The following is a 15,742-nucleotide window of genomic DNA, read 5'->3' on the forward strand; positions in this document are numbered from 1 at the left end:
ATGGCTCTATTCACCCCAAGGGCCAAAAACACTGTATTTTAAAGGCTCTACTCACTCCAGAGGCCAAAAACACTGCTGGTGCGAGGCTCTACTCACTCCAAGGGCCAAAAACACTGCTGGTGTGAGGCTCTACTCACTCCAGGGGCCTAAAACACTGCTTTTTAAAGGCTCTACTCACTCCAAGGGCCAAAAGCACTGTATTTTAAAGGCTCTACTCACTCCAAGGGCCAAAAGCACTGTATTTTAAAGGTTGTACTCATGCCAGGGCCAAAAGCACTGTATTTTAAAGGCTCTACTCACACCAAGGGCCAAAAGCACTGTATTTTAAAGGCTCTGCTCACGCCAAGGGCCAAAAACACTGCTGGTGCAAGGCTGTACTCACGCCAAGGGCCAAAAGCACTGTATTTTAAAGGCTCTACTCACTCCAAGGGCCAAAAACACTGCTCGTACAAGGCTGTACTCATGCCAAGGGCCAAAAGCACTGTATTTTAAAGGCTCTACTCACGCCAAGGGTCAAAAACTAATAAGCTAACAAACTATACTGATAGAACTGTATTTAACAGTTCCCAGTACTTAAATGCACAGAGCCATTGTTAATATGCAGTAGTAAAAAATAACACATTTGTCATAAACCTAATTTTGCAATATGTTATGAATAATATGTTATTAATCATTTGTATATGTTATGATGTATCTTTTTTAAAATAAATGTCTTATTATAGAAGATTATTACTTTACTGATGCATTTTAAAAGCTTTTAAATATCTGAAGTATGTTAAGCCATTACAACGCCTCTTCATACATAATATTGATACACTTTGCTGGCACTGATTCCTCCTTAGAAGCAAGACCCAGCTTAATTCCACTCAACGCTGACAATTTAGTTCATTGATTTCCAACCGATACTGTATCTGAATACACCATGCTAGAGGTAAGATAAAAAGAAGTATCTTATACTAGCGTCTTAACTGTACCCTTGTGACTTTTGAGAACTGTTTACTTGATTGTCTTAGCATAGGAAGGATTAAAGGGATTCTATCATTAGATAGAACGGACACTTGTGTAAGAGGCCACAGGAAAATGGCCGACAGATAAGCACAGTCAGCACTTGCCGCTGAAAACACAGCTGATGACGTGCCAAAGAAGCGGTCAGACGTTGCTGGAGAGTCTTTTTGATCAAAGGGGAACATCCCCTGTGCTTTCTGAAAACTCATTTACAAAAGAAAGAAAGAAATTTCACAGGATCGGCGACGCACATCAGAATAATAAAGGTAGGAGAAAAATAGCCTTTCTTAAGGCTATTCTGACGTGTTCTTAGTTCAAAAAGGTAATTCTAATGATTAGAATCCTTTTAAGCTTTACAATAGTAATTGCTCTCAGATGGAAAATATGCAAGCATACAGTATGTACTGTAAGTGCCTGTCTCTGTTAGGCACTGCCACTTTTATGTGGTTTGACTTAATAGGGCAGATGTTCTCATGGTAGGTTACTATTATGTAGCCAAATCAAATGTTTCCTTTGTGTTTGATTGTCTTAGCATAGGAAGGATTAAAGGGATTCTTCTCTGTTTCCCAAAGGGAAGAATAATTAGAATAGTATCAGGGTAGTCTGTATACCAAGCTTGCTGGTGCTACATTTGTTCCCAGTTGGCCTCTGCCCACTCCCAGTCCACTGATACAGCCCATCACTCCATCTCTTCTACCAGTGCCACAAGAGTCAGAAGGAGTAAATGCAGTAGCAGCCAGGCCCAATAGGCCAATAGGTTAGAACAGTGGAAGTAGCTGTTCCAGTTTGCCATGGGAGTTTTATTTTGTCTGGCCTCGAGTGTTATGGTAAGGAGTGTTCAGTGATGCATTTGGCGCTGTAACACCAAAAAGGGTGAAATTGTCCAAAGGTAGCATGGAAAAAAATATTTTATCAAAATGAATCGGGTATGGATCTGTGAGGATTTTCCAACACCTCCAGGTGATGCCTCTGAATAGTAATGTCACCATTTCCCTTTTTCATCACCATCTTCCGTTTCCTGTACTGCTGCTGATTCTGGCTGCTGTTACTGTTAAATATCTACCAATATCACCACTGTCCACATTCAGACAGACGTGTCCTGTGGTCTGGTCTGTCATATTATGCCCTTCCACACATTTTTCCATAGCTGGCTAGTGCCTACCACCACAGCCATCACTCAGGCAGACATATCTTGCTGCCTGGTCCTTATCGCACTGCCATACATGTTGCCACAGCTGCCTAGTGTCTACCACCTCTCAAGCAGACATATCCTGTGGCATGATCTCTCATGTTATGCCCTATCACCATTGCCACCACTCAAGCATACATGTCCTGTGGCCTGGTCCACCATCACATTCCATTATAGCACATTGTTGATACCATTACCACAGTGTTGTTATATTAAAAAAAGACAAAAATATTTTAATTTAACATCTGCTCCCATTATGGGATAATTATTGGTGGCTTTTTAAATTTGAAAATCCAACTCTTCATCATCTTTCAAGTTGACACAAATTTGTCTCCCAAATAACAATCTACTGTTTCACTTACAAGCCATCAAAACATGTTTATGTTTCTACAAAAATGCAACTTTTTATGATATAATCTCCATTTCTGTCTAAAAACTACAGGCACACATATTTCCCTAATAAATAGGTAATTTTTGGAACGTTTAAATGTTAAAATATCAGCACAATGGTTTGCACTGCTTTCCATTCGTTTTTCCATAGACATTCACTTTGACATAACCTCAGCTGTGTTTGCCTTTGACAGCTAGAAATTGGATAGATGGGTTTCTAGGAGCACAGTATCATACATTAACAGTATCATACACTAAGTTGCAAGCCGATTTAAAGCCTGGTTTGCCCCAAAACAAGCCAAGGACCCAAACCGCTGAACACAAACATGAAAGTAATCTTGAGAGGTTCGCCAATCTCTAGTTCTGATATGTGCTTCATATTTCATGTTTGACTGCCTGTTGCTACCCAATCCTGAATATTTCAGATTATTGGGATACTTAGTACCCAGAAAGGTGACTGACATAAGTGAAACCTGCAAAATCATATGGTAAGTGAAGAAGCAAAGAAAAGTGATTTTATACCACATTGCTTTTTTTTTTTTTTTTAAAAAATAAAATTCTATAGGTTTGCATAATGTGGATGTTAAAGGGGCTCTATCAGCAAAATCATGCTGATAGAGCCCCACATATGCGTGAATAGCCTTTAAAAAGGCTATTCAGGCACCGTAAATGTTATATTAAACTACCCCCCAGTTTTAAAATAATAACCTAAAAAAGAATGTGCTCCACTTACCGAACGTGCACCCTGGGCGGGCATTCAGGGTGCACCGTCTTCTTCATCCACGCCTCTTCTTCCTCCGATGTCCTCCAGTCCCGTCCTCCTCTGGCGCTCGCGAACGGATTTTGATAAAAAAAAATGACCTGGACGCATGCGCAGTAGCATGCGGCTTCTACTACGGCTACTGCGCATGCGCCCAGGTCATTTTTTTTTTTATCAAAGTCCGTTCGTGAGCGCCGGAGGAGGACATCGAAGGAAGAAGAGGCGGGGATGAAGATGAAGACACACCCTGAATGCCCGCCCAGCGTGCACGTTCGGTAAGTAGAGCACATTCTTTTTTAGGGTATTATTTTAAAACTGGGGGGTAGTTTAATATAACTTTTATGGTGCCTGAATAGCCTTTTTAAAGACTATTCACGCATATGTGGGGCTCTATCAGCATGATTTTGCTGATAAAGCCCCTTTAAGTATGTTAGGTAGGAAATCACATGAGATATGATAATACGGTACGTTTAGAATGGTCACATCTTAGTTGTTATACACTATTATATTTTTTATCTGCAATAATTAATCTGCAATAATTCCTTAATATAAAAATTCAATAATATGGCTTTAAATCCTTATTACAGCTAGTCTGTTTTGTTTTTTCACTTTCTGAGGTCCATTTGCTTATACAATCTCTTCAAGCTTTTCCGGTAATGTCGAATCTAGCTTGCAGAAATTAATGAAAACCTATAAGATGGAAACAGGAGAAGAAAAAGTGCTTATGAGGCAAATCTAAAAAGTTGATGTTAATCTGTTTAGAAATGCCTTGAGTCTCACCTCAGGGGCTGGAAACACTGCTGCATGAAATGCTCATAGCTACAAAGTCAATGGCATTGCTGCCACACAGTGCAGAGAGGGAAAGCTTGAGGAGAGACGGTATGATCACAGATGTCACCTGAAGGTAAGATGGCAGTATTTTCTTCACAGGCTACTGGCAATATAGGAGCACCTCTTGTGTCCCGGTTATGTGGCATTTATAGCCTAAAAGAAGTGCCAATCCTGAATGGTGCTGCAAGTAAGATATATCTCATTATATCTTCTCTTTTTATGAAGCCATCTTTATTACAACATTTTATACATTTTTATTAGATATAAAGAAAGGGTTGAAAGTTTTACTGAACTATTATCCCAAGGCATTTTTTCTGGCACCATCAAAGACGTCTCTTGATGTTTGCATGTTTGTGCACATGTTCACATTCATTCCTGTGAGAGCAAGACTTTAGTAGAGTAGGACACATCTACAATATAAATCCACTTTTATATGACAAGTAGAGAATAATTTACTGACTGATTTATGGTCAGTTTGTATATTTACTATGTACAGTCATTCTAGAGCAGTGTTTCCTGCACCTTCTGAGAAACAGACCTCCTTTCGGAGGAGACATTTGTTTTGGGACACACAGAACCATATTTAACCCGATTTGAAAAAAAAAAAAAACCTTAACTATATTCAGTTTCTATTTGTTTTTTTAGCTTTATACTTCTATTTTTCTTCCACTCTCTTCACACTTGGCTGTTACACACACACACACACACACACACACACACACACACACACACACAGCTTTTCTATCTCCATTTTCTCCTCCACAATGAAGCCTTGCTACCTTCACATTTCCTACATACACTGCTCTGCTACTTCCATGTTCTACACACCCACTGCTTTACTACATACTTATTACCCCCCACACCCACATTTCTTCTACTTTCATGTTTCTTCCCTACATACAATCAGCTACCTTCATATACTCAGCTCCGCTGCTTTTATGTCCCCCTACTCAGCTCTGTTGCATTGACATTTCCCCACACACATTCAGTTCTGCTACCACTTAGTTCTGCTACATTCAGTTCTGCTACCACCACACACTTGGATTTATTACCTCTACTTCCCACTGCACACTAACCTCTACTTCATCCATTTTTTTCCCTTATACATTTAGCTCTGCAACATCCATATTCCCCCATATAGTAACTGAATTATACCACTTTTTAGACCCCTTAGAGTTCTGGAACTCCAGGAAATCTGATCACTAATACAATGCACTGCAATGCTATTTCATTGTAATGCATTTTAAAATTCTATAGTTCTATAACAGGCTGCTTAGAGCAGCCTTTAAAGGGATCCTATCATAGAAACCCTTTTTGTTGTGAGTAACACGTTGGAATAGCCTTAAGAAAGGCTATTGTTCTCCTGCCTTTCATTGTCTTCTCCATGCCGCCATTCCATAGTAATCCCGGTTCTCGTTGGTATGCAAATGAGTTCTCTCACAACACTGGGGGTGGGCCCCAGCGCTCAAACAGCACTGGGGGTGTCTCCAATGCTGCAAGAGAACTCTCTCCAGCGCCGCCTCCATCTTCGTCAGCAGTGTACTCTTCATCCTCTTCTTTTAGCGGTGGCTTGTAACTTCTAGGCCATGGATCTCAGGCAGACCAGACTGCGAATGCCCACAGGCCACGAGAAAATGGCCACTTGCACAGTATTGTAAGGCTATTCTGACGTGTTACTTAGAAAAAAAAGGGTTTGTATGATAGGATCCCTTTAATAGAGGTTATATAATGACATGTCTAGGATCCTTCAGTAGGTCAATGGATCACCACCCCTGTATTTTGTCCTCCTGAGCAGCCACCATATTTCAATACCTGACATCTGACATAATAGTATGGCAGGTATCAGTAAAGGGTTAAGGACACTTGAAACACATAATCGACCGCTTCTCTTTCTTTTTGTGTGTCTGATATTATCTTGAACAAAATATTGCAGCATTTATTGTAATTCATATTTAGTATCATGCAGAACAATGTCTGTTTCCCTTTAAACAGAGGCTCTGAGTTAAAGCAAATCACAGTAGGTAAAAGAATTATATTCTGTATAACATCAATGTGTCTGCATGGACAGATCAACATAAATTCTTGAAGACGGTGGAAACAGCAAGATAATTTCATGTAAAGGTAGGACGATTAGCTAGTTTGAGGAAGTGAGGCAGAAGCTCCAGGCAGCACACCTAATGGATATAGGCAGCACAACGGGCACTATTAATTTCTTATTTCAGAGGCTTTGCAATTATCCAGAATGTCAAGCGTATAATTCTAATGTGAGAGACTTCAGAATCCATTTTTTGGCCTCCAAACAAGCTTTTCTAACTTCTTCATGGACAAAGAGCATTAAATAGAACCATATCCCAAAACTAAAATCTACAGTTCAAATTAGCGCTAAGTTTATTTAATGCTTGGTAAGATGTAATGGTTTTTAGATCATCTTAGGCTACAGTTGTTGTAAGAGCAAAAAATATCATCCTACACGTTCTTGCTTAGAATTATGTGAAAGTCAAAAAAAGTATTCGGTGCTAATGCATTTTTTTCCGCCTTCCATTCATTTCAATGGGCTTTTGCAAGGCGAAACCACCTGAAAATAGGTCATGACGCTTTTTGTTTTTCTCAAGCTAAAAAAAAGTCAGCAAAAGAAAAAGATAAACTCTGTCACTAACTCCCACTGAAATGTATGGGAAAGTTGGGAGGCCTTTTTGAGACAGATTTTTTTGGGTGATTTCACCTCGAAAATCCATCTGCAAAAAAAACTTTCTATCTTTTTCTGTAGCAAGAATCCAAAATAAAAGCTGTGCTGGGATAAGTTACTATGGGCAATTAACCCCTTAGTCACACATGACATAATATCCTAGATATCAAGGACTTGGTGCATCTGGACGTAATTTTACGTCCTATGTCTGATTCCAGAGCGGATGTTACCTGTAACCGACATTTAACACTCCACTCCATTTATTACCAATTGGATCTGATCTCCAACTGGAGTTTTTAACCCCCTAGATGCTGTGGTGAAACATGGATGCGGCATCTAAGGGGTTTCGGCTTCCTAATTCCCCCCCATTGGCCTCCCTGCAGCATTTTCGGAGAGTGCTGATACCTATTTTCCATCTGACCAGTGAGCTTGGGCTGCCAGGAGACCACACACCTGGTTGATCCTGCCCAACTGAAAGAAGGTCAGTTTATGCATCTGCATAGGATGAATTCTTGTATATACTGCAATACACATACAGTATATTGCAATGAATACTACTAAACCAGTGAACAGAACATTGCTGGTTCAGGTCCCAGAGTGGGACATTAAAAAAAGGAGAAAAAAAAGTATTAACAAAATGACATCAAGTGTGTTAAAAAAAAAAAAATGACTAAAGCCCCATAAATGCCACTTTCCTATATACAATAAATTATATAATACCAAAATTATACTTATTTGGTAATGCCACGTCCATTACAACCCGTACTATAAAACTGAAACATTATTAGCCTGCTGTTAGGATTGGGTCCCGCAGGTTGTTATCATAGCGCACAGCGCCACCTGCGGGTCAGTCTAACCTTCCAGCTTTCACCTTAATGAGCATGCTCAGACGTATTGGAGCTGTCACAAGCTAAGTACCATTTCTCCCCTACTGAGCATAAACGGTGAGGTCATGGCCACCGCCCCTATTGGGCGGGGACTTCCTTTTAAATAGTGTGAGCCGATGCCCACCAGGTGCTCACACTTTGACTAAAATCTCCTCAAAGTCCACGGAGTGAATGACAGTAGTTTGCAGGAATAGGCCCCAGTACTCAGGCAGGTTTCAGACTAGGCCTCTGTGTGGGGTTCCTCTGCTTCTCCTGGGTGCTGTTAGTTAGGACCTGTAAACCCTGAACTGACAGCTCTACACCAGGGCTAGGAGCAAAAGACATTTTTCCAGCCTGTAGAGTTGCAGCAGGTTTGGTCACTGAGATAGGCTATGTGTACTGTCTGACTTCATGTATGGCTCCTAGCTGTTTGCGGGAGCATGGGTGTTTGATGGTTCTAAGCTGTGTGCAGGACCATGAAAACTCCTCTGGTAACTCCAAACTGTGTGCAGGAGAATGTTCTAAACTTCCGTGGTGGCCCCTAGCTGTTGCAGGGATAAGTGTGTGTGTATTTGCTGGCCTGGGGTGAGTGTTAACCCTTGGCAGCCGTGTGTGTTTCACTTGTACTGGGGCACCTGGCCAGTGAGCTAAACTGGCAGGGTTTTAGTTGCACCTTGTTCACATGGAGTGTCGCACAGTACACACTGTTCACATTGAGTTCAGGCTGCAGTGTCTTTGCAGCTGTTCACATTAAGTACTGCGCTGCAGTGTCATTGCAGTAGTTCACATTTCAGTTCAGACATACAGCCGCCCACCATAGGGTCTGTGGACCTCACTACAGTGTCTTGCAGCTAAGAGGTTCTTTAGTTTAAAAAATTTATATATATACACAGAACCGTAACACCTGCACTGTGAATGGCGTAAGAAAAAAAAGAAAGGAAAAAAAGTACTGCGAGTTTTGTCATCTCACCGAAACATGCCATAACAAGTGAAAACAGTCGTATGTACTCCAACCAAAAGATAAAAAGGTTATGCTTTTCAGAAAATGTCAAAGCCAAAACAATTGTTTTATGTCCTCAAATAGGTTTTTGTTCTACAAAATTAGTAGCACATAAAAAAACAATATAAATTAGGCATAGCTGTAATGATATTGACCCACAGAATGAATGTAAAATGTTACTTATATTGTACACTACACAGCAAAAATTTTCAAAATTTAAAAGGAGTAAAGCAATTCCAGAAATGTTTGTTTTTAATCCAGTTAACAGTTAACAGTTAATTTAGTAAATAAGTTATATGCACCACAAAATAATGTAATTACAAAATGCATCTCATCATGCAAAGAAACAACTCTGATATGGCTACATCACCTGAAAAATAAAAGAAAATATAACTTGCACAATTTGAAGACAAAACTCGCCAACATCTTCACGAGGGAAAGTTGTCACTTCTAGAGATGAGCAAGTAGTATTCGTTCGAATACTACGGTATTCAAAATATTCATACTCGATCGAATACTACTAGAGATGAGCGAGTACTGTTCGGATCAGTGAATGGACATAGCCGGCACGCGGGGGTTAAGCGGCCGGCCGCCGTCAAAGCGGAAGTACCAGGTGCATCCATTCATTTCTATGGAGCGTGCTGTTCGGATCGGCTGATCCGAACAGTACTCGCTCATCTCTAAATACTACTAGGTATTTGCAGTAAATATTTGATTCAGAACCAGCATTGATTGGCCGAATGCTATACAGTGGTTCTGCAGCAGGCTCGTCCTTTGCTAGTCGGGAGAGCTGGCAGCTTGCAGTTACGAGGGAGCTGACTTTTTCTCATAGGAATGAATCGACCAGCGTTGATTGGCCAGTATACAGAATTCAGCCAATCAACGCTAGTTCTGCCGGAGGCTCGTCTGTGAGGAGGCGGAGTCTAACATCGGACCACAGCAGTCTCCGTTGTGGTCTGATCTTAGACTCCGCCTCCTCACAGACGAGCCTCCGGCAGTACCAGCGTTGATTTGCCGAATGCTGTACACTGGCCAATCAACACTGGTCAATGCATTCCTATGATAAAAAAGTCAGCTCCCTCGTAACTGCAAGAATCCATGCAAACACGGGGAGAACATACTAACTCCTTGCAGATGTTTTTTTGCCCTTGGTGGGATTTGAACACCAGGACCCAGTGCTGCAAGGCTGGAGTGCTAAGCACTGAGCCACCATGTGGCTCCTGAAGGGAGCTTACTTTTTATCAGTGCAACTGCAAGCACTGTGCAGTTAAAGCGCACAGACCCCATAGACTATAATGGGGTCCGTGCACTTTAACTGCACAGCGCTCCTCCTAAACACTCTCCTCCTCCCATAGACTATAATGGGATTCGATCGAGTAGTCGAATATTGAGGCTCTACTCGAAACGAATATCGAATCTCGAGTATTTCACTGTTCGCTCATCTCTAGTCACTTCCATTTCTCTTTCTTCTCCTCCACCCTTGTTTTATGGGTGTAAGTCAAAACACTACCATGAAGTTATGGAATTATTGAGCCTGGATCAGAGGTGGCACACTGTGGAGGAGCTGCTCTGCTGTATCCTACAGCAAGTATTCTTCTGGATGGCTCCTTGACAACTCCAAATGGGCATAATTAGCAGCTCATTGCACCACCATGACAATGGCACAAATATTGTTGCTGTGCTGATGTTATGCTTGGTTCACACATCAGTATGCCATCCGTCCATTTGAATTCAGTTTGAGACTAAAAACAGACTGATGCACATACTGATTGTATACTGACACCTTTTTATGCTGATAGCAAATATATTATTAGCATAAAGCAGGCACATAAGAACTAAATGGCAGTGCTCTTAGAGCCTTTCTGTAAAGAAAAAATGGGTTAATTCTTCCCTGCTTCCCAAAGAGAAGAAAAATTATCAGGATCGGGTGTATACCCAATTTGCTGTAGCATTTAGGCAGACCAATGCAGCTGGGCAAGTGTACCAAGGTGGCCTCTACCTGATCTCTGTCCACCTCACTCAGCCAGCGCCCCACCTCCTCTGTCAGTGCCACAAGTGTCAGGAGGAGTAAAAGCAGCAGCAACAGCCAGGCTCAATACAGTATCTGGAAGATGATAAACCAGAATTTTTTCAGCACACAGTGCCAATCAGAACTACAACAGGTAACTGACAACCACTGGCTTCACAAGCAGGAACAATTGTATTTAGGAGTTTCAGCTTCCATTTACTGTATTTATGCTGATGCTGGCTGCTACTCCTAAACAAGTACCACCACTGTCAGCACTCAGCGAGTAGTGTCCTGTGGCCTGGTCCAAATTATTATGTCCTGCTACACTGTCACATTGCCACATGTGTTGCCACAGCTGCCTAGTGCCTACTACCATTGCCACCACTTAGCTATACAAGTCCTGCGACTTAGTCCAGCAAGGTTGTACAATCCCATGTGATGCCTGATTCACATCTGTGTTTGGTAATCCATTCGGAGAGTCCACATGGGAACCCCCCAAATGGAATATGGAATGCATTGACCAGTAGTGAGCAGTGAAATCACACAGACCCCATAGACTATAATAGGGTCCATGTGCTTTCCGCACACTGCCCGCACGAGCCATGCGGACATGAAAGTTGATAAAGTACTTTTCTGTCCGCATGTTCTGTGTGGACACTGCACAGAAAGCACACGGACCCCATATAGTCTATGGGATCCGTGTGCTCTCATAAGCTCTCTGCTTTCCAATGCGTTCGGTATTCTGTTCGGGGAGTCCCCATGCGGACTCCCCGAACGGATTACCAAATGCAGATATGAACCAGGCATAAGAGCATGTTGGAGAACAGGGCACAAAAACCTGGTCTGTGTAATCTTGTGCTCCTGAATCTTTTACGTGAATCTCCAACTTTTTTTTTTTTTTTTTAATTTGGAGATGGTAGAACAATTTCTCCGCAGCCACAATACTGACCTTTAGGAATGCCTCTTTTTAGTGGGTAAAGGTGATAGCTTTTCCAACTTAACAGTGAATTTAATTGGGGTTTGTCTCAAAGAAGTTTTTTTCGGGTTTGTCTCAAAGGTGAATCGTAATCCAAAATTGTTGTCATTAAGGGACTTCACCAGTTGTCCAAATTCTGTTCTCAAACTGTCCCAAATGATGAATTTTTCATCAATGTAACTGACCACATATGAATCCGTTCTGTAACATCAGCTCCTACGTTACTTAACCCATAAAGTATGCTCTCACCAGGCCAGGAAAAGATTTGCATAAGTGTGTGCACAGGGACTCCCCATAGTGCAACACCTGTGCTGGTGAAAGATCTTGCGCTTGAAGATAAGTAATTATGGGCGAGAGAAAATTCAAGGAGCTATAGATCAAATTCACTGTGGGCCTGAAATTGACACTCCTTGTTTCTAGAAAGTTTTAACTGCTTAACCCCTTAGCGACCCTTGACGTAACTGTACGTCATGGGTCGCATGGGGATGTATAGAGCGAGCTCACACGCTGAGCTCGCTCCATACACGGCAGATGCCGGCTGTATAATACAGCCAGGACCTGCCAATAACAGCAGCGGTCGGTGCCCGAGCCGATCGCTGCTGTTAACCCTTTACACACTGCGGTCAAACGCGACCGCAGCGTGTAAACAGCGCAGGCGGCATGGGCGCCGCCATGTTTCCCCGATCGCCGCCCTCCGGAACGTCACATGAGGGCGGTGATCGGTTGCTATGACAGCCGGAAGCCTATTGAAGGCTTCCAGGCTTGTCTCTGCCCGAGATCTATTAGACGATGCCAGAGGCATCGTCTAATAGAAGTGCTGCGATTCTGCTATTCACTGCAGTACTGTAGTATTGCAGTGAATAGTATGAGCGATCAGACCCCCTAGGTTTCAAGGTACCTAAGGGGTCTGATCATAAATGTAACAGAAGAAAAAAAAAAGTTTTTAAAAGTATTAAAAAAATAAAAAAAATATAAAAGTTCAAATCACCCCCCTTTCCCTAGATTAGCTATAAAAGTAATTAAAGAACATTAAACATAAACATATTAGGTATCCCCGCGCTCCAAAATGCCCGAACTATTAGAATATTAAAACATTTATCCCGTACTGCGAACGGCGTAGCGGCAAAAAAAATAAAAACAGCCAAAAAGCGTTTTTTTCAACACTTTGCCTCCTATAAAAAATTGAATAAAAAGTGATCAAACCATCAGATCTTTCCCCAAATGGTATCAATAGAAACGTCATCTTGTCCCGCATAAAAAGACACCACAACCAGCTCCATACATGGAAATATGAAAAAGTTACAGGTGTTAGAACATGATGACACAAATTTTTTTTTCTATTTTGCAAAGTTTATCATTTTTTTAAAAGTATCAAAACATTTCAAATACTATATAAATTTGGTATCACCGCGTTCGTACTGATACGTAGAACACAGGTAACATGTCATTTGTACCAAACAGTGAATGCTGTAAAAATTAAACCCATAAGAAAATGGCGCAAATGCATTTTTTCTCCAATTGCACCTCATTCTGAATTTTTTTCCAGCTTCCCAGTACATTGCACAGCATATTGAATGATGCCATTACAAAGTACAATTTGTCCCGCAAACAATAAGCCATCATGTGACTCTGTGAACTGAAAAATGAAAAAGTTATGGCTCTTGAAATGTGAGGAGGGAAAAACGAAAATGCGAAACCAAAAAATGGCCTGGTCCTTAAGGGGTTAAAGTCCATGTTGATGGAGAATGCATGAGTACAGTGCTTCGGCATCAATTGATGCAAGAAAGCACTCATTCTCAATATGTATTCCCTCCAATCTCTTCAAGAGATCCATTGTGCTGTGCATATCATGGTAAACAACACACAAATTGGGCAAGTATTTGATCCAAGCAGATTTCCAAATTCTGACATAGGGAACTCAACCCAGAGACAATAGGTCTCTCCTTTATTGGGGTAGTCCCCTTATGTTTCTTTGGGAGGGAATATAATGTGGCAATATGGGGGTATCTGGATAGTTACATAGTTAGTACGGTTGAAAAAAGACATAAATTCATTAAGTTTAGGGAGATGTAAAAATTAAAAAAAAAAAAAAAAAAAACATGTGCCTCACCTGTCCCCAGTACCCCATTGTCACACGCCTGTGTCTGTTTGGTTTCAGGGCGGTGCTTCATTTTTTTAAATCCTGTACCCAATTAGTCTTAGTGGTCACATGAGGTGCCGTACTACCAGCAACAAGGCACCAGAGACTCATTGGACATTGGCGGCGGACAACAGAGCACAGGGGACAGGTGATTTATTTATTTTTTAATTTTACACCTCCCGCTCACCACATGGGTTGCTCCAATTCCTGGACAACATCTTTAAAGGGTTTATCCATTTTTCTAATTTTGATGTCCTGTCATTAGGATAAGCCATCAATATTACATCTGTGGGAGTCTGACAACCAACACCTCTATAGATCAAGTACAGGTAATGATGATAATTCAAAAAGCCAAGATGTTCACTTGCCATACAAGATGTAGCAGTGGGTTTAGGTAGTACAGTGTTGCACATCATATGGCGGGTGAGTAGCATGGCTTCTGATACAGCATATTATTACCTTTAGCCACCATGTCTCGGTTCTGCTGATCTGCAGAGGTCCTGATGGTGGGCCCCTAGAAACAATTCTATTGGTGGGCCCTAGACATCCCAGTCCGATACTGCAGCCGCATGTCATCTCAGAAGGTGTCCTTGACATGTTTCGCATCTCTAATATCCCGGCGTCCGGAAGTACTTTAACGGACATGCTACTAGCTCTCCACAGCTCTCTCTAAACAGACATGTCACAACTATCAATACCTTTACAATCCCCAGTCATGGCTTTAAAGGGCAGAGTATCACATATAGAAAACAAAATGGGAGATTTTGTGACATCTCATAATATTGTAGTAGCCGTTCAAAATAATCTAGCAGAGAACTTTGAGAAACAGAAAACCAAAATGCTGGATATAGAACAACATCAAATGTCTTGGTATTCCAGAACACAATGCATGGACAGATTGACAATGACATTTGCAAGACTTCACCAAATTCTTACTACCAGACTGCTCTTCAACTGACCTCATCATTGATCCCACAGCCTTGGCAGCCTAAGCATCCTATCTCAGTGACAACACACCACGGAATGTCCTCGCCAGATCTCATTTTTTTTTCTTAATAATGAACAAATCATTATCAGATTGAGTGTAAAGGTCCATTCACATGGAGGAAAATGGTGAGGAATTTGGTGTGGAATTTCAGTACTGAAAAAAAAATCCTCCCATTGACTTCAGTGGGTTCCTTTTTTCTTTTTCAAAGGCTTGAACAGCCCTGAGAAATGGGTTTTACTGTGAAAAAAATGCCCTTTGCCTACAAAGTGATGATCTACGTGTCCAAGAGACCCATCTGATACAAAAAGACGCCCAGAGCAATAAGGCTGGGAATCTACTAGCCTAGCAGCTGAAAGCCAGAGTGGTGAAGTCTAAAATTCCATGTATAAAACACAGCCACTGATGGATCCCAGAGAATCGCTGAATCCTGCACGGCCTAATATGTACAGCTATAAATGTTAATACTCCCGAAATGCCTTTACCTGTTTAGGAAGGATTCCTCTAGCCTCATACTCCCTTTTCTTCCAAAAACTGGACTCTTGAATGCACTGGATTTTATTTAGGGATATCAGAGTACAGGGGACTGAATAGTTTTGTACATCAAACTTTTCAGATTTTTATTTTATTAAAATTTTGAAAACCATGTATCATTTTCCTTCCACTTCACAATTATCTGCTACTTTGTATTGGTTTCTCACTTAAAATCTCAATAAAATACATTTAAGTTTTTGGTTGTAAGGTGACAAAATGTGAACAAGTATAAGGGGTATGAATACTTTTGCAAGCCACTGTATGCAAAAATAACAGTATAGACATGCTCACTATGTATAACAAATGTAGTACCGATATAGAACATTATAATATAGATGTGCTGTTATATGGAAAATTTAGTTTGTCTCCAAG

This window comes from Leptodactylus fuscus, chromosome 5 (genome assembly GCF_031893055.1).
Source record: "Leptodactylus fuscus isolate aLepFus1 chromosome 5, aLepFus1.hap2, whole genome shotgun sequence".
Taxonomy (NCBI): Eukaryota; Metazoa; Chordata; class Amphibia; order Anura; family Leptodactylidae; genus Leptodactylus; species Leptodactylus fuscus.